We start from the raw sequence: 20,014 nt of genomic DNA, 5'->3' as shown, positions 1-20,014 counted from the left end.
AAAAATATATATTAGTTGCATGTTCTATAATATATATTATTATATTTACTTAATATTTGTAATTATACTTTTCTACTGGGTGTTTAAGACCAACTTAGAGTGAGACTTGTGTCAATCAAATTAACTTCTTGCTGTCTAGCAAGGTCAGTTAAATCTGCTTAGCCATTACTTTGGAACCATGCATAGAGCCTCTCAGCTTTTCTGTCAGTGTCAGCCATCAGGATGGATCATAAGCTTGCTTGAGCATGTCACTTTTAGTGAAAGCATGGGAGACTTTTCCCTCTTGATGATCTTCCTTTGGCACACTGCATTTGTCCTCTGGCTTCCGACAATCTCCCTGCTCAGGAGGTTGGGTGACTTACCAAAGATGTAGGATCCTGTAGAAAAGGTTTCCTCATGTCCTGGAAATTTGTTGACATTGGAGGGCCACAGCCAAAATATTGTCTGTCCTCTTAGCCCGGTTACCTTTCTAGTTTTGGTCTCCAAACTTGAGTTGTTGAACACCCCAAAGAGAAGGTCAGTGACGTTAGCATTGTAGAGAGAGTAGTGAGCTTAACTATTAGAATTTTACCTGGATATCAAGCACTTTGAAATATAAAGTATAGAGGACTTATTTTCATCATCATGGTTGTTCTAAAAGTTGAACCCCTGTATAATGTTTTACATTATATAGAGAAACCTAAGATCAAAATCCACACATAGTATTTTAGCATGACATTTATGGTGACATCTTTGTAACACACTTATATGTCTGTCTTAGTACGATATAGTCTTCTTGTCAGAAACCTCATCTGATCACAAGATATTAAATGATACAAAGAAAACTCTATAATTTATTATCTTTTAATAGGATGTCATTTAAAGTGAATGTATATATCAGCCTATAAAGGTACCTTAGAAGTTTATAATGTCTAGTCTCTAATTTTAGTGTGTGACATTGTTTGCACTCTTTGGTGTCTGAGCATCCCTAAGTGTGGTAACACATATAACATATATCTCATATAAAAACTATTATTTAATTATTGATCTCATGTTGGTTTAACATGTACTTCTTATCACAAGTAGCTGGAGTGCAAGAGAAAGGTAGATACCTAAGTAAAAAAAAAAAAAAGTTACCATAGACAATATCTCAGAAGACTTATACACCAAGAAGGCATGAATATATTTAGTACACCATGAAATAACAATGAGTATCACAGTTACATGGTACCTTTTGTCCCTTAATTGAGTTTTGTGTCAAGAACATCTTCTAAGGGCCAGGGATTTAGCTCAGTTGTTTCCGCTGCCTGCCTCGCAAGCACAAGGTCCCGAGTTTGATCTCCAGTGTCAAAAAAGGAACATCTTCTAATAAAACCTCATTGTTGACTCTCTTGTTATCCTTGCTGCCTGTGTGTGCCTTGTTGTTTCTGCTCTGCTGTGCCTGTTTGTCATCCTTTCCTTGGGGTCGGTTGATTATGGACTGAAACCTCTATGAACTGACAGAAAAATTAGGAGAAGAAATTTCAAAATGGCTTTTGGCCTATCCTAAGAAGAATGGGTTCTGAAATAGAAAATGGGACTCAGAAACTGGAGTGCTTCAAAAGAAATGAAAAAAATGTATTAGAAAAGAACAAAGATCTCAACTTCAGAAAAAGAACAGCGACATAATAATGGAAATCACTCCACAAATTCTTTTCATTGCCCAGTCGTCACTCAGATTATGAACCACAACCGAGAAGAAATTAATAATAACATGTAAAAGCATTATCAAATAATTAATGGCATCCATTACATTAAAAGTCTACAGAAAAGAGCCTAAAATAATATTAATGGATGTACAAAAAACACAATGAAGAAAGAAAAAGCAGTAGGCCTTGAGATTGAGATGAAACTCATCAAACTGTCTTCACTTGCTTATAAGATCATTGTATATGTTGGAAAAAATTAAAGTACCAAAACACTATTGCTTTATTTTAAGAAAACTTAGATTTTTGATGATGGCCAATGTAAATGTCACAATAATATGTCTAGCAATATTTATTAGGGTGTATTTTCCATAAGACTGGAAATTATTGGGGTCCCCTTTGTGAACAAAGACTGAAGCAAATTATTTCCAGGCAGCTGCTCCTTTATTTACCAGAGGGAGTCCTGTCCAGTAGTTTTCCTAAACCCAAGGCTCTTTATTAACAAATTTTTAGATGACTATAAGAACCAGATCATAGCAATTAACACATTATGTTTGATCAATGAAAGGTTCTTAACAATATATTGTATTTGTAGAGTTACTGTTGATATTATTTTGATCAACTAGCCACTTGGGTGGAAGCATGTATTTAATGACATTTATCTATAAGCCAATTTAAGTTATAGGCAAACGTCTTTAAAAATCCAAAAGAGCAAAAGGAAGAAAAAATTGTTGAGCTCAAACAAAATAGCTGTACATATTGTAACAAATATAACAGACAGGTAAACAAACATAAAATGACTTGTTTATAAACCAGAGTGCACTCAGATGTATATGACCAAGTCAAATTATAATAAGCCTTTCATAATTTTTAGGTTTGTAACAATAAATAAGACTAGTCAGTACTTTTGGCCAATTAACAGTCTCTTGTAATAATCAGAAGAAATAAAATCTTTTACATCTCTGAAAGCAAATACCATTTTTTTCCTCATTGAGTTTATTGGTACATTTTAGGTATACAGTACAGGTACATTCATCATTGGGATCTTGTACCTCTACATGACAGGTCTTGGTTCTCATTTTTCCCTCTGTTCCTTCCTCCCTTCACCCCCTCTCCCCTCCCCATTTACAAACATTTTATTTCCATGTTTTCATTTTCTCCTATTTTTTCCTTTCCCTTATTACCTTTCCCCTATCTTTCCCACTTTCCCTACACCTTTAGCCCTTTTCTTCCTATTTCAGATGCAAATACCATTTTAAAGATGGGCACTAGGCTGTCCATGTATCTGATTGGAATATCAAGTTATATAGGCTTTTCATTGTTTTGATGGCCATAGTTATTGGATAGTCATACTTTATGGTCAAAACTGTTGTAATAGCCACATATAACTGTTCCCTCTAAAGGGACCAACTATTAAAATGTAATTTTCACTATTTTCAGGGGTTGTGCTCAGGCTGGGTTTGGGTGTACAAGAGACTAGGTACCACTCTTTGGAGCTAAGTATGAATTCCAGACAGTGAAGGAAGAAGGCCTGTCAAGGCTCCAACCTGCTGTGCTGCATCTAGATGTCTACCTATGACAGTTCCCCCCCCCATTTTGAAAAGAAAACGGGAGAAAGAAGGCATCCCTGTATAACCCTCTTGTTCTGTGCCCAATCTAAGGCATCCATTAGACTTCACCCCATCCAGTGCCAGTGGTGCTGAACTGGAGATTTGAGGAAGTGTCCAAAGCCAGGCTGGCTACTCTTATTGTACACTTGGGCCCCCTTCCTTGTGATCCTGTGACCCTTGGACAATACTTATCTATAGGCTTTCCTTTTTCAGAGCCTCAGCATATCTCTGAGAATAGTGGCTAGCCTGGCAAAATGTTCTGGAGAAAAATCAAAACTAGAGAGGCAGTCTTCTGCGGACTGGGGCTGTGCCTCTTCTTTAATACCTGTTTTCGTTTAAAACTGTTATTAAATTGGGCATGGTGGCGCATGTCTGTAATCCCAGCACTCAGGAGGCTGAGGCAGGAGGATCGCTGTGAGTTCGAGACCAGCCTGGGCTGCACAGTGAGCCCAGGTCAGACTCAACTATATAGTGAAACCCTGTCTCAAAACAAAAACAAAAACAAACAACAACAACAACAACAACAACAACAAAAAAAAAACTGTTATTAAACTCATAAGTTTCCCTAGGAAATTTTTTAATCAATAAACTTAGCTATTCTATAAGAACCAGTCAGCATCATTCTTGAGGGAAGTAAGAGGAATCAGTCTCCAATCCTATCTATGGACTGAATGACACATAAATTTGGACTAAAACCTTTATATTTATTTTTTGAAAGTTTTAGTATTAAACCTAGACCAGTTTTTTAATATGGCCCAGAGATAAATGGAAGATAAGCTTTACTCTGAAAGGGTTCCTAGGGAGGGGAAAACCCACTGTTCTGGAAGCTTTGTCTTGAAATCCAGCAGCCACAGAGGAGCGAAGTGCCTTGAACTAAAAACTGTTGAAAACTGTTCTTTTTTGGAGGGGAGAAGGGCAGTGGAGAAGGGACAGGAGAGTGACTCTTAGTGACTCTTAAGTATGGCACAAGAACTATATCTTAATCATCTCAGGTGTAGAAAGACAGTTAAGATCAAGAGCTTTCCCAGGGTGGGTTTATAATCCTTAGCAAAACATGTATCCAGAGACAAAAGATGTGATTAACTCCAACTGCATCGCCAAGCAGAAAATTAAATTGATAATCAAAGAACTTGAATGGCTGCTTTTTTATAGAGAGAGAGAGAGAGAGGGAGAGGGAGAGGGAGAGAGGGAAAATATACTGGTTAGGGCTTTTTTTTTAAAAAACGGTGTTTTGCTATGTAGTTCAGGCTGGCCTTTAACTCACTATGTAGCCCAGGCTGGTCTTGACCTCCCAGCAATCCTCCTGCCTCAGCCTCCCTAGTGCTAAGATTACAGGTGTGTACCACCACATGTGGCTGGGCTTATTTTTAAATAAATTACTCTGAATCTATAATATCTACTTTATAACATTCCCTTTATCCTGGGAATGGGTGAAAGGTGCACACAGTGGCCAGGTGCCCAGCTAGCCAGCTGGGCTCAGGATGGAGCAGGGTTAGGATGGACGAGGACATGTTGACTACTCTGAAGATCCTTATCATCGACAAGAGTAGTGTGGGTAAGTCCAGCCTGCTCTTGAGTTTTTTTGGTACTGGGGATCAAATTCAGGACCTTATGCTTGCAAGGAAGGTGGCAGCAACACTGAGCTAAATCCCTGGTTCTAGCCTTCTCTTGAGATTCACAGATAGCATGTTTGATCCAGAACTTACACCAGTGATAGGTGTTGACTTCAAGGTGAAAACAATTTCAGTGGATGGAAATAAGGCTAAACTTGTAGTATGGGATGCTGCTGGTTAAAAGAGGTTTCAAACATTAACTCCCAGCTACTACAAAGATGCACAGGGTGTTTATTATTTTATGATGTCACAAAAAGTGACACCTTTGTTAAACTGGATAATTGGTTAAATGAATTGGAAACATGCTATACAAGAAATGACATAGTAAACATGCTAGTTGGAAACAAAATCAATAAGGAAAATTGTGAAGTTGATAGAAGTGATGGCCTGAAATTTTCCCCCAAAGCATTCCATGTTATGTATAGAGGAGATAAATACAAAAACCTGTGATGGTGTACCATGTGCCTTTGCAGAACTTGTTGGAAAGATCATTCAGTTGCCTGGATTGTGGGAAAGTGAAAATCATAATAAAGGAGTCAAACTGTCACACATGGAAGAAAGCCACAGAGGAGGAGCCTGTGGAGGTTACTGTTCTGTGTTATAAACTCTGGGAAATTCCTTATCTTGCATATTTTATGAGATAGTGACATCTTTCTCTATATAAACTCCAACTGCTACTTTAGGGGCCTTGCACATAATTGTTTTGTACCATGGCAGTAAATATTTGTGAAAAATTCTACACAATGGCTTTCCCAGGTGAAATGTTACAGTATTCATGCATAGTTTGTAGACTACAAAGTCTGCTTTTGTCCTCTTTTGCTTCAATATTCCTATTAGTTACTGAATTACTTGGTGTGTAAAACTCCTAGAACTGCTGGGCAGTAAGCAGATACTACCAAACCTGTCAGATTTCCTTTGAGGAGTAACAGAGCATGACTTCATTTCCCAGGATGTCTGAGAGTCTCTTTAACTACTAAGCAAAATCTCAGTACAGACTGCTCAGGCCACTTCATAATTAAATTTCTATTTGTTCTGATGATGCTTCCAAAATAGTGTTGTATATTAATTAATTTTTTTTTTTTTTTTTTTTGGTACTGGGGATCAAACTCAGGACCTTGTGCTTGAGAAGCAGGCAGCGGCACCACTGAGCTAAATCCCCGGCCCTTAGTTACTTTTTAACTTATCTCATTGATTAGGTTGTTTGTCTGTAGTTTCAATCCTGTGATATGTACATTGAATTCACATTCCTTTGAGCAGTATTTTTAGTTACATGGTGTTTAATAGAATGATAATAAGGTTTTCCCTCATTTGAGTTTCAGAAGGACATAAATAGTGTCAATTGAAACTCCTTAGTCCTTACCACTTCTAAAACCAACTTCTTTTTTCATAAATGTTGGTTGTGTTTATCCAGGTACCTTTGCGGTAGGGCCAGATAAGTTGGAGCTATAGAGATGTGCCACACTCTGAAGTAAATGGAATCCTTTACTGTGATAGCCGGCATTCCAGAGCAGGCTCAGGACTCCAAAAACTCTGGACAAGGGAAAGGCAGTTTGCGGGTCCTTTAAGGGCTCTTCTATTGGGGAAGGGCTCAGAGAACACAAGCAGAATTTCACAGAGCAGAACTTTGCTAAATCAATGGGGGTCAGGGGCAGTTTCACACAGTTTAGTTAAAACAAAGTATCATACAGGTGTGGCACTCGTCTGTTTATAAGGTAGTAGAGAAAACATAGTTTCAGACTCACAGGATGTAGCCGTCTCCGAAAGGGGAAGGGGAAGGCTACCATACAGAATCACTCAACTTTGCACAAATGGAATCAGGTATACAAATGGAGTCAGGTTAGCTCTCACATTCCCAACTCCTCTAAGTATGGTGTAAAAGCATTGACTCATCTCGAGCCTCCTGAGTGGGTAGGGGATTATAAGTAGGTTCTCATGTATAAGTTTAACAGAGGCTATATGCTATTTTACAAGCTTAATTATCTAATTAAGAACCCAGGGTCTGATGAGGAGTCCAAGGAAAACCAGGATGAAGACAACAGTGTATGCTCCCTTCCAGAGCGGGGTGAATTTCTCTTTCTGATAGGCCTTGAGGAGCGCAGTGTCTCCTGGCTGGAATGGGTGGCAGGGCACAGAGCTGGGTAAGGGTAGGGTAGCACATGAGCTGGTATGGACAGAAGCCTGTACCTGTTGAAGAGACTGAAGGTACTTTAATAGAGACTGCTTAGAAAATTCCTCTAGCGTCTCACCTGTTTTGGGTAAGCAGGGAAGGGGGCCTTTTAAATATAATCTGCTAGGGAGTAAAGCCTGTTTTATAAGAGGTGTCCCTCATTCAAAGGATGGCCAGGGCAGCAGGTTGGCCCACCCTTCACCAGTTTCTAAAGTCAAGCTGGTCAAAGTAGATTTTAGGGTCCCATTCATCTTTTCCATTGCCCCAAGCTTTGAGGTCGGTAGGCACAGTGGAGTTTCCAATTTATACCTAGTGCCTTATTGACTAAATGAGTTATAAAGGCTATAAAGGCAGGGCCATTGTCAGATCCAATGGACACCAGTAACCCAAACCTGGGATCAATTCCTGGAGCAGCTTTTTCCACCACAGTGGCAGTTTCCTGCTGAGCAGCATAGATCTCTGCCCAATATAAGAAGGTATCCACTGAACACCAAAAGCTATCAATAGCTGCTGGCTTGGGGCCTGATCTCTGTGAAGTCCACTTTTCAGTGTTCCGCCAGACTCATTCACTTCAATCAAACTCTGAGGGGTGGGGATTCATTTGTACCTTGGGCTGGGCACCTAAGAGAGGCCTGATGAACTAGTTCTTGTAATTTTGGGTGACAATATCTTGGAGCTAGAAGCTCAGCCATCTTGGAACCCCCTAGGTGCATGACTGAATGTAGCTGCTGAATGAGTTGTGACCCTAGTGCCTGGGGAGGTAGATACAGCTATCTGGACACTTCCAGCAGCCTTGGGGGTCCTTTTTGGCTTGTGACTGGCTAGCTTCTTTGTCCTCATCTTTATTTTTGATGGCTTTCCCCACATTTGTTAAAAGTCCCCTGTCTCTGCATAGACTGGCCTGAACATGCAGCATAGCAAAAGCATATCTACTGTCAGTATATACATTTACCTTTTTATTATCTTTTTGTACTTGAGTTTATTGGTACTTTTTAGGCATACAGTACAATTACATTCATAATTGGGATCTTGTACCTTTACATGATGTATCTTAGTTCTTATTTTCTCCCCATACCCCTGCCCTCCCTTCACCCTCCACCCTTACCTATATTCAAAGACTTTGTTTCTATTTTTTCCTTTTTTCACATTTTTTCTTTCCCTTCTTCCTTTCCCCTCTCCTTCCCACTTCCCCTACTCCTTTAGCACTTTTCTTGCTATTTCACATTATCAATTATACAATTTGAGCCTTATTTACATGTTTAGATTTTCACACCAGAGAAACTATTTGATATTTACACACGTGTGTTCTATTTATTTCACTTAAGAGTGCAGCCTTAGTATGCATCCATTTCCCTATAAATGACTCTAGTTTCTCATTATTTATGGCTGAGAAGTACTCTATTTTATAGAAAAACCACATCTTCTTTACCCAGTCTCCAGTTAATGGGAAATTGGGCTGTTTCCAAACTTTAGCTATTACAGACTGTGCTGTTATAAAAAGGGGTGCACATATATCACTATGGTATGATCCATTTAACTCTTTGGGGAAGATACCCAGCAGGGGAATACGTGGGTCAATTGAGACTTCTAATCCTAGGTGTTTGAGGTATCTCCATATTGATTACCACAATGGTTGCACCAGTCTGCACTCCCACTAATAATGGGGAAGGGTTCCTTTCTCCCCACAGCCCTGCCAGCATTTGTTATTGGTTGATTTCTTGATAGCAGCCATTCTTTGTGGGGTGAGGTGGAATCTCTATGTTGTTTTCATCTGGATCTCTGGAATTAACAGTGATGTTGAACATTTTTTTTCATATGTTTATTTGTTGCTTTTACTTCTATTTATGAAAAATGTCTGTTCACTTCAGATGCCCATTTTTGAATTGGGTCTTTGTATTTAGGGGGTCTGATATTTTTGAGTACTTTATATATTCTAGATAGTAGAATTTTGCCTGAGGAACAGCTGCTAAAAACATTCCCCACGTTGTAGGTTGTCTCTTAACTCTGTTGGTAGTTTCTCTTGCAATGAAGAATCTTTTTAATAAGATGAGATCCCAGTTGTTGATTCTTTGTACTTGTTCTCATGCTACTGAGGATTTGTTCATAAAGTCTTTTCCTATGCCAATGTCTTTGAGAGTTCTACCTAATTTATTTTCCAGTAAGTTTAGTGTTTCTATTTCAATATTTAGATCTTTAATCCACTTGGATTTTAGTTTAGTGCGTGGTGAAAGATATGGATCTAGTTTTAATTTTTAGCAAGTTGAAAGCCAGTTTTTCTAACACCATTTATTAAAGAGGCTATCTTGGGCTGGAGATTTAGCTCAGTGGTTCTGGCACCTGCCTCGCAAGTGCAAGGACCTGAGTTCTATCCTTGGTACCAGAAAAAAAAAAAATAGGCTGTCTTTCCTCCAATGAGGATGGTTGGCTCCTTTGTCAAAGATGAGGTAGCTGGTATGTCTGGAGTTGTTTCTGCATCTTCTAATCTATTCTGGTGATCCTAGGGTCTTTTTGCCAGTACCATGCTGTTTTTATAACAGTGGCTCTGTAGTATAGTCCACAATTTCATATCCTTTACATAAGATCCATAATATTTGGTTACATATGAACTGTCCCACTGACTCAGCACTGTAATTTCTTGTTGAATGTCTTGTATCTCATCTTCAGCTTATTTTTATGGCAACAACTTTCTGAGTCCGATTGTCAATGCCTTTGAAGACCTCACCAAAAGAATCCTTTCAATGTTCTCTAGTTTTGTAAAAAGCTGCTCTGGGTCTGCTTTCAGATTCTGCATGCCTGGCAGGCCCAGCTGCACCAGTGAGTGCACCATAGTGCTGGACAGCAGGAAGTCTGGCCCGGTGGTGCAGCAACCAGGCCGTGAGGCTCAGTGACACGGGATGAGGGCCTCAGGGCCAGAGCAAGGACCAGAGGGTGTGGAGTGTGGGAGCGGCGCTGGGCCTGGGCCCATGTGTTGTGGGCCACTGGGAGCCAGAGTGGACATGAGCAGCTGGTTGAGCCCAGGTGTGCCCCACCCCTGATTTCTTCTTTAAATTCCTCTGTGACGCATTGATTATTCAGGAAAGTGTTGTTCAATTTCCATGTGTTCATGAAATTCTTGTAGTTTCTTATATTATTGATCTCCAGTTTAATTACACTATGGTGTGATAACATACATGAGATAACTTCAATTCCTTTTTTATTTTATTTATTTATTTATTTGGTTTTTTGAGACAGGGTCTCACTATGTAGTTGAGACTGACCTGGAACTCACTACATAGCCCAAGCTGGTCTCAAACTCACAGTGATCCTTCTGCCTTGGCCTCGTGAGTACTGGGATTACAGGTGTGTGCCACCATGCCTGGCCCTTTTTTAATTTTAAAATTAATTTTCCTTTTTTAATGTTTAAATTTATTGACCTAAAAAAACACCTCCAACCTCCAACCTAGACTGATGTATCCTGCAAAACTCTCTTTCAAAATGGATGGGGAAATAAGATACTTCCATGACAAAGTACACCTGAGAAACTTCATGAATACCAAACCAGCACTATAAGGAATTCTAAACAATATCCTAGAAAAAGTCAATGAAGGTCACAACACCATGAGGCCCAACAGACCAAATCAAATAGGCAAGGTAAGAAACTAAAAGGAGAGGGGGGACAAAGTAAAAAGAGTCAACAAAAGGACAATAACATGACAATAATAAGTCAGTATATATCAGTTATAACCATCAAAGTCAATGGCCTCAATTCACCAAGCAAGAGAAATAGACTGGCAGAATGGATTCAGAAGCAAAATCGAACAATATGTTGCATACAAGAAACCACCTAGTGCGAAAAGAAGCCCATAGAGTGAAAGTGAAAGGATGGAAAACAATTGTCCACATGACAGGAGCCCAGAAAAAAGAAGGGGTAGCAATCTTATTTGCAGACAAAGTAAATTTCAAACCAAAACTCATTAAGAGAGACAAAGAGGGCCACTACATCCTTGTAAAGGGAACACTTCAAGAGGAAGAGATGACAATCATAAACATATATGCACCAAATGTTAATGCCCCCAACTACATAAAACAAACATTAAGTAACATGAAAAACCAAATAAGCACTAATACAATTGTAGTGGGGGGTCTATATACCCCACTATCACAAATAGACAGATCATCTAGGCAGAAAATCAACAATGAAATATGAGAACTGAAACAAGCTTTTGAATGCAATGGACTTAATAGACATCTATAGAGTGTTCCACCCCACAAAATCAGAATATACATTCTTTTCAGCTGCACATGGGTCATTCTCCAAGGTAGACCACATACTAGCTCACAGAACAGGTCTGAAGAAATGCAAAAGAATCAAAGTTATCCCCTGTATATTATGAGATCATAGTGCAATCAAGTTGGAGATCAATAGCACAAGAAACAGAAGGAACTTCACAAATATATGGAAATTGAACAACACTCTCCTGAACTATCAATGGATCACAGAGGAAATTAAAGAAGAAATTAGACAATTTTTACAAATAAATGAAAATGCCAATACAAAATACAGGAATCTATGGGACACAATGAAAGCAGTTCTATGTGGAAAATTCATAGCACTGAATGCCCACACTAGGAAAACAGAGTGAGCCCAAATAAACAACCTAATGATGAATTTTAGACTACTAGAAAAACAAGAGCAAGAAAAACACAAAGCTTCAACAAGAGAGGAAATTATAAATATCCGAGCAGAAATCAATGCAATGAAAACTAAGAAAATGATACAAAAAATAAATGAAACAAAGAGTTGGCTTTTTGAAAGAATAAACAAAATTGATAAACCCTTAACTAATCTTATCAAAAAAAGGAAAGAAAAGGCTCAGATCCATGTAATCAGGAATGAAAAAGGTGAAGCCACAACAGATCCAACAGAAATCTAGAGGATCATTAATACCTACTTTGAGAACCTGTACTCTAATAAATTGGAAAACACAGAAGAAATGGACAGATTTTTAGATATTCATGAATTACCAAAGTTGAACAAAGAAGATAAAAACATTTTAAACACCCCGATTACAGTCAGTGAAATTGAAAATGTAATTAAAAATTTACCAACAAAGAGAAGCCCAGGCCCTGATGGATTCACTGCTGAATTTTACAAGACATTTAGAGAAGAACTACTGCCTTTACTCTTCAAACTTTTCAATGAAATTGAAAGGGAAGCAATACTTCCAAACTCATTCCTGGAAGCAAGTATCACTTTGATTCCCAAGCCAGGAAAGATGCAACTAAAAAAGAGAACTACAGGCCAATCTCCTTAATGAATATAGTTGCAAAAATACTTTATAAGATAGTAGCAAACAGAGTACATCATATATTAACAAAGTCAAGGACAAATACCATATGATCCTCTTGATAGATGCAGAAAAAGCATTTGACAAAATTCAACACCCATTCATGATGAAAATCCTGCAAAAAATTGGAATAGATGGTCTATATCTCAACTTAGTAAAGGCTATGAAAAACCAACAGCCAACATCATATTAAATGGCCAAAAACTGAAAAGTTTCATGTTAAAATCAGGAACAAGACAAGGATGCCCACTATCACTACTCCTCTTCAATATAGTTCTGGAAACATTAGCCACAGCAATTAGACAAGAGAAAGACATTAAAACAATAAAGATAGGAAAGGAAGAATTTAAACTGTCATTATTTGCTGATGATATAATACTCTCCAATGAAGACCCAAAAAACTCCACAGAAAGACTTCTAGACTTAATTGACAGATTCAGTAGAGTAGCTGGATACAAGGTGAACACCCAAAAATCAATAGCCTTCTTGTACACAAATAACAGAGTCACTGAGAGAGAAATTAGGGAAACAATTCCTTTCATAATAGCATATAAAAAAATGAAGTATCTAGGATTCAGTCTAACAAAAGAAGCAAAATACCTCTACACTGAAAACTATAGCACTCTGAAGAAAGAGATCAAAGAGGATATAAGAAAATGGAAAGATATCCCCTACTCCTGGGTAGGAAGAATCAACATAGTGAAAATGGCCATACTACCAAAACTGCTATACAGATTCAATGCAATACCAATTGAAATTCCAACACTATATTTCACAGAACTAGAAAAAAAGAATCCAAAAATTCATTTGCAACCAGAAGAGACCTAGAATAACAAAAGCCATCCTAGGCAACAGAGACATGGTAGTGGGTATAACAATTCCCAATTTGAAATTATACTACAAAGCCGCTGTGATAAAAACAGCATGGTACTGTCAAAGAAACAGACCTGAGGATCAGTGGAACAGATTGTAAGACACAAAAACAAATCGGGATGTACACAGCTACCTCATCTTTGACAAAGGAGCTGACCATCCTCGGAGGAAAGATAGCTTCTTTAATAAATGGTATTGGAAAAACTGGATTTCAACCTTTTAAAACTGGACCCTTATCTTTCACCAAGCACTAAATTAAAATCCAAATGGATGAAAGATCTAAATATTAAAACAGAAACACTAAACTTGCTGGAAGATAAGTTAGGCAGAACTCTTGAAGACATTGGCATAGGAAAAGATTTTAAGAACAAATCCTCAGTAGCATGGGAACTAGCAGAAAGAATCAACAACTGGGATCTCATCTTATTAAAAAGTTTCTGCACTGCAAAAGAAACCATCAACCGAACTAAGAGACAACCTACAATGTGGGAAAAATGTTTACCAGCTGTTCCTCAGACAAAGGACTATTATCTAGAATATATGAAGAATTCAAAATATCAGCCCCCCAAATATAAACACCCAATTCAAAAATGGGCATCTGAAATGACCAGACATTTCTCAGACAAACAAGTAAAAGCATCAAGTAAATACATGAAAAATGTTCCACATCACTGGTCATTCGAGAGATGCAGATGAAAACAACACTGAGATTCCACCTCACCCCACAAAGAATGGCTGCTATCAGGAAATCACACAATAACAAATGTTGGCAGGGTTGTGGGGAGAAAGGAACCTTCTCCATTTTTGGTAGGAGTGCAGACTGGTGCAACCACTATGGAAATCAATATGGACATACCTCAAAGAGCTTGGACTAGAGGTTCCATTTGATCCAGCCATCCCTCTGCTGGGTATCTTGCCAAAAGAATTAAAAGAATCACATCACAGTGATATATGCACACCTATGTTTATAGTGGCACAGTTTATAATAGCTAAAACTTGGAAACAGCCCATCAGTTGGAAACTGAATAAAGATGTGGTTTTTCTATAAAATGGAATACTACTCAGCCATAAAGAATAAGAAATTAGATTCAATCATAGGAAAATGGATACATATTGAGGATATACTCCTAAGAGAAATAAATAAGTCACACATGTTTAAATACTGAATAGTTTCTCTGGTGTGAATAAACTATAATAGTACATAAGATACTAATGAGATAATTGACAACGTGAAATAGGAAGACAAGGGCTAAAGGTGTAGGGAAAGTGGGAAGGATAGGGGAAAGGTAATAAGGGAAAAGAAAAATATGAAAAAATGGAAATAAAGTGTTTGTAAATGGGGAGGGGAGGAAGGGGTGAAGGGAGGGCAGGGTCAAGGGTAAAAAAATGAGAACCAAGACCTGGCATTTAAAGCTACAAGATCTCAATAATGAATGTAACTGTACTATGTACCTAAAATATACCAATAAACTCAATGAGAAAAAAAATACATGTCTGAAAATTCTGACAGGTCACTGAGAGGAAAAGACATATAATCTTGAGTGTTCCCATATTTGTCATTTACTTTGTGTAAGGGATACTGTTTTTAAGAGACCTGACTAGTGAAGGACAGATATAGCCTCATGGAAGTTCTAATTAAGGCTGGCCCAAACACAACCCTCAGCACCTGGTAGTCAAGGCTTAAAGTCATCTGGGAAACTTTGTTCTCAGCTTCTAAAGAGCAAAGAGTAGCCCCAGGCTTAGTGACACTGAATGTCTTAAGGGAGAGGTGTCTTTCCCCGCCCCCATTTATGTTTGAGCAGAAGCAAGGATTTTTAATGTAAAGAAAATCTGAACATAAAGAATTTTGAGCATTTTTTCCTTTCACAGTATAATAGCATCATAATCAATACTGTTCTTTGTATTTTATTTTGGTTCTAGGAGGTGGGCACACCATGCGCAGGTGTAGAAAAATAGTAATTTGTTCTTTCTCATCATGTGAGGGTGGAACATCTTTCAAAATTTAAGAATACATTCCAAAAGAAAGAGGTTAAACCAGAGAGAAACAAAAGAGCAATTTGTAAGTCTCTGCTCAATTCTTATACCCCCAAGACATGTGCAAAGGTTCTTCCCTCCAGGGCAGCTATCTACCTCGGGAGAGAGACCTAGACCACCCCCACCCCCAAGGACTGTCTACCTTTCTACCAGCACAGGATCATATCTCCCCAGAAAACTCTTTTCCTTACTCCCATAGGTACACTTAAAGCACAAGTTACAGTTGATTTTAGCTGTAACAATCATGTTTGGAGGAGGAAACATTGCTATCAAACCAAGCATTTAAACCATTACTTTCAAAATTTTTGAAAGAAAGTAAGGAAAATAAGTTAATGGTCAAATTAGAGCACTTTTTGCCTGCAAAAGAGATCACCTCTAAAGCCAGGCCGGCCAGGTTCTGCCCTGGGCCTGAGGGCAGAGAAACCTGTGAGACATTTCTGTTGTCTATCTAGTCACATAGGCAACCTTCCTTAGCAGCAAGATAAGACTACTCCTTTAGGGTCCATTTTAAATTCACCAAGCATTTTAAACTCACAGGTCCACCTAGTAGCCACAATTTACATGTTAGTAAAGGCATCTTTATCAGTTTCTTATGCAATAACAGCAAGAAAGAAAAAGGTGACCAGATTCTGTTTTTATTCTAGTTAGCATATAAAAAAACAAATGCAAGTCCCCGACTGATTGCCACTTTCCTTCATGTAAGACAAAACAGCTGCTATAAGCTATCTCAGCTTGACCCCCTTGGAAGGAAAGAGGGTCTAACCATAAGGTGGCTAATTCTAAAGTTAACTCTGAACAAGTTGGAGAAAAGTTTAAAGGGAGTTTCTATCTTATTAGCAGAGAGAAAAAGTCCTAATAAGGTTTAAGCCATTTAAACTTCAAAAACAACAACAACAAAATGACCACATAGCACTCTTTAAGTCTACAAAGTTCCAAAGCCCACAAACAATCAGCAAAAGTATTTTTTTCTATACACACAAATAATGAAGACCAGGCCTAGGAGGGGAGAGACAGAAGGTTGGGATTCTGTCCTAAAATGAGAGATCTTTTCTTTTTCTTATTTTACACTCCTTTAAAAGGAAAGGGTAAAGCGGCAGGGAAAGATCAGAAATGAGACCAGGAAAAAAAACTCTTTTTTTTTGTTTTGTTTTCTGTGCTCACATTGAATTACTAAGACAATTTGCTCACGAGTTGTCATCTCAGCCTGGAAGGGCAGGAATGGGATGGGGAATCTCAAGAGCTACGCTTGCCTCCTCAGCAGCAGAAGTTCAGACCAGAAAGGAAACAGGTGGAATAGCCCCAACATTTTCATTAGAGTATAGAGGATTGAACCGGAACATCTCAGTGAAACCTGTCCCACAAGTAGTCGTAAGAATAGCCATCGACTTTTCATCTTTTAACTGATGGGTGGGGTCCCATTACTTATTAATAGTCACGTATATTTCTGAAATATAAACTGGATTTCATAAAAGACTCATTCTACAGCATTTTTAAGCAGCTAAATTCAAATGCAACGTAAAACAAGAATAAAACATAATTTTAACAAAGGCAATGCATCATAAGAGAAACAAGCAATTTGTAAAAATTTAAAACATACAACTTAAAATTAAGACAATTTCGGGGCTGGGGATTTAGCTCAGCGGTTTGGTGGCCTGCCTTGCAAGCGCAAGGACCCGAGTTCAATCCTCGGTAAAAAAAAAAAACAAAAAACAAAAAAAAAAAATCCCAAAATTAAGACAATTTTGAAATAAAAGCCTGAAATCTATAAAACAAAGACCAGAATTTATGAATTTATGAACAAAAAGTTAGAATTTATGAAGCAGAAAGACCAGAAAGTTAAAACCTATGAAACAAAAACAAACTCTTGCCTTAGTCTAATCTCTCTGGGGCCTCCAAAATGATATAAGGGCACAAAGTAATAAAAAAATGGTATCGAGATAAGCAAAAATAATCCAAACAAGGGAAATATTTTTAGCTCCCCACCTGCTAAGTATCTGAAGCAGGAGTTCGTGTTGTTTAAAATAGAAGAGTGAATTCTAGGCACAATGGAGGTTAAGAGTAGGAAAAATTTATTGAGAGAAAGAAAACTCTGTCTAAGAGAGACCAAAGGGCGATGGAAAGTGGGTTGCCTGCCCACTCCACCTTTCAAAGGTGTTTAATAGGACAAAGCCATGAGGTGAGGTGGTTACAAAGTGAACAAAACTATATGACCCAGTGGAAAATGCCAAGTTGACTATGAGGCAGGATAAAACAATGATCAACCAGTAAGGTTACAAGTACAGTCATCCAGATAATATCAATTAAATGAGGATCAAGTGGGAAAACAAGTCACATACAAGAAATTTCCCGAAATGGAATGGGCTAGAAAGATTGATGTCTATTAAGAATATCAGTCACTGCTATTCATCTCTAAGGGACATAGGTAAGTGTAGTAACTCTTCCCTTTTTATAATGCTAACCAGTGAATGTGTCTCAATTATTTTTCTATGCTGAGGGCCCAGCTTTGTACTGCCGTACAATAATTTCTAACTAACTTTGCTATCTGCAATAGTTCAACTTCTCTTATTCTCAGTCTCCTTAACTGTAAAAATAGATTCGCATGGAACTGGCATAGGGTTATAAAAATGCCAGCACAAGGCATTCCATTTAGTTTGCTGAGTTAATGATAATAATAATTATTATTTAATTCAGAAGTTCCCAAAATGTATCCCTTGGAATATTAATCTTTTGAACCAGCTTGTGCTTCTCCCCCAGAATTAGTTCTGTGGGGATACACCTGCATGAGAACAGATCCCTTATGCTCTTAGCTGACCCTACCGACCCCACCTACCTTTCTCCCATCTGTTGCTCCTTGCGATTCTCAAGCTAACTAATTTGCAGCATCCTGAGATAGGGAGGTAATGTCCAGAACAATCGGAATTGTGTCCTTATTCTTCCCGGAACAGGATGTACTACAGCGCTTGATCTCAAGTGATGCCTAGGGCATAAAACCAAGAGCAGAGTGCATTCAGGGTTCCTCAGCTCAGTGGAATGTGGCGCATAACTCCATCAACCCTGGGCAGCTGTCCTAAGCGTTGGAGAACTAGTTTGCCATGATTCCTAGGCTTCTGTTTATTTTTGCTTCTAATCTGAGAGTAGTAAGTGTGCTTTGCCTGATTAGTTGCATCAGTATTATGTCTGCATTAGTGAAAATGGTGGAGCATCTTTGAAACATCTTTTGGAAATAGGTAAGATATGCTCTTTTTGGAGAAAATGCTCAAATATATTTGTGTATCAAATGTTTGGAGAAGGTTTGTTATTTCTTGAACTTATTTAACTTTGTTGGATTTTACTTTGTTGTAGTCTGTTGACTTTTGAAATGTTAGCTCAGCCTATCTCCATTTTCCACAATTTCCATAAATTATTCACACCTGTATCCACACATAGACTAGCTCCCTAAAGCTGTACTTGTTCTGTGGGACAATATTGATTTCCTAATATACAGTGGTAGCTTGGTTCACAAACTCAATTCTTTCTGCCATTTTGTTGCAAACTGAACTGGGCAAGAACCAAATCAAATTTCCTTATAAGGTAACACTGAACTTAACTATTGAATTTGATTTGGTTCTCACCTAATTTGGATTATGACCAGAATCATGGAAAAAATTGTTTGTGGACTGAGGTACCACTGTACTTCCTTTCCTATCAGGTAGTGATGAAGTGTCTGTGGGTATTCTGGGGAACTAAGCATAAATCAAGTTGACAATATGCTTTGCTCTTGTCTAGTGGGATATATCTTTGTAGGTCATAGTTATACACTGATACTAAGCTCTTTTCAGAACTTCTAATGTGGAAGTGGCACACAGGAGTAGTCTTGACACTAACTGCATCAACCTTGACTTGTAATGCAAAGATGCAAGACCACAGATTGTATCACAATGTGTCTTACAGTGTCCAGCATCGGAAGTATAGAAGTAGTGGAGGAAGTTTGAAACAAGTTCGGTTGGCCAAGCCAAAAGTTGGTCTCAGGAGAATTCTTCCAATCAGTGGTATTCATTCACTTCCAGTAAAAACAATGAAAGAGATATATGTCATGCATATTTTTTATAAGACAGCATATAAATTATGTAAGTATGACCTCAAGTTTCAGAATGTCCGACTAGGGACCTCTGAAAATCTACTACCCTATAAAAGCAACAAGAGTACTGGGAAATTGTCAACATTAATTTTTTTTTCAGAAGGATGGAAATTAAAGACTTGCAACAATCTAATGTTATTTATTTAAGAAAAATGGCTGAATCTCAATGAGAACAATGAGACTTGTGGTATTTTAACTTTTCCTAATCATTTCTCCCTCTTCCCAGATTTGGGGGAGCCTTGAAAATTAATAGGCTCACGAGTATGGTAGCTATGACCAACAGAGGAGATAGAACAGGTGAAGAGCTTTCCTGCTTCCATCAAGGCCCCATTCATCAAGAATTTTGAGTACTTGACTTATCTGATAACTTGTGCAAGAGCTCCATTTTTGGTACTTATCTTTGTTCGACCCTACTCAGAACTTGCTTTGTGCAAGTAGCATGACCAGCAAGACATTTGACACGAACCATAACTACCATTTGTTTAGTGCTGCCACTACCTAGGAAGCTTTACCAGTTGGAGCTAGCAAAAGGCTGTCTATCCACTTAAAATGAACAAGTGGGTATGAGTTAGGGTTTTCTAGACAAAAGAAAGAGTAGGATATATATAT

At 38.2% G+C, this 20,014-nt stretch overlaps 2 pseudogenes; both read left to right on the top strand.

The window, feature by feature from the left end:
* Nucleotides 1-4,771: 4,771 nt before the first annotated feature.
* LOC104874134 lies at nt 4,772-5,491 on the top strand (annotated as a pseudogene).
* A 1,552-nt stretch (nt 5,492-7,043) lies between these two features.
* LOC104874155 overlaps nt 7,044-20,014 on the top strand; it is a 21,671-nt pseudogene continuing 8,700 nt past the window's right edge.

This window comes from Fukomys damarensis, unplaced genomic scaffold (genome assembly GCF_012274545.1).
Source record: "Fukomys damarensis isolate Sample0158 unplaced genomic scaffold, DMR_v1.0_HiC HiC_scaffold_4, whole genome shotgun sequence".
NCBI classification, from domain to species: Eukaryota; Metazoa; Chordata; class Mammalia; order Rodentia; family Bathyergidae; genus Fukomys; species Fukomys damarensis.
This window is presented reverse-complemented; position numbering and strand designations above follow the sequence as displayed.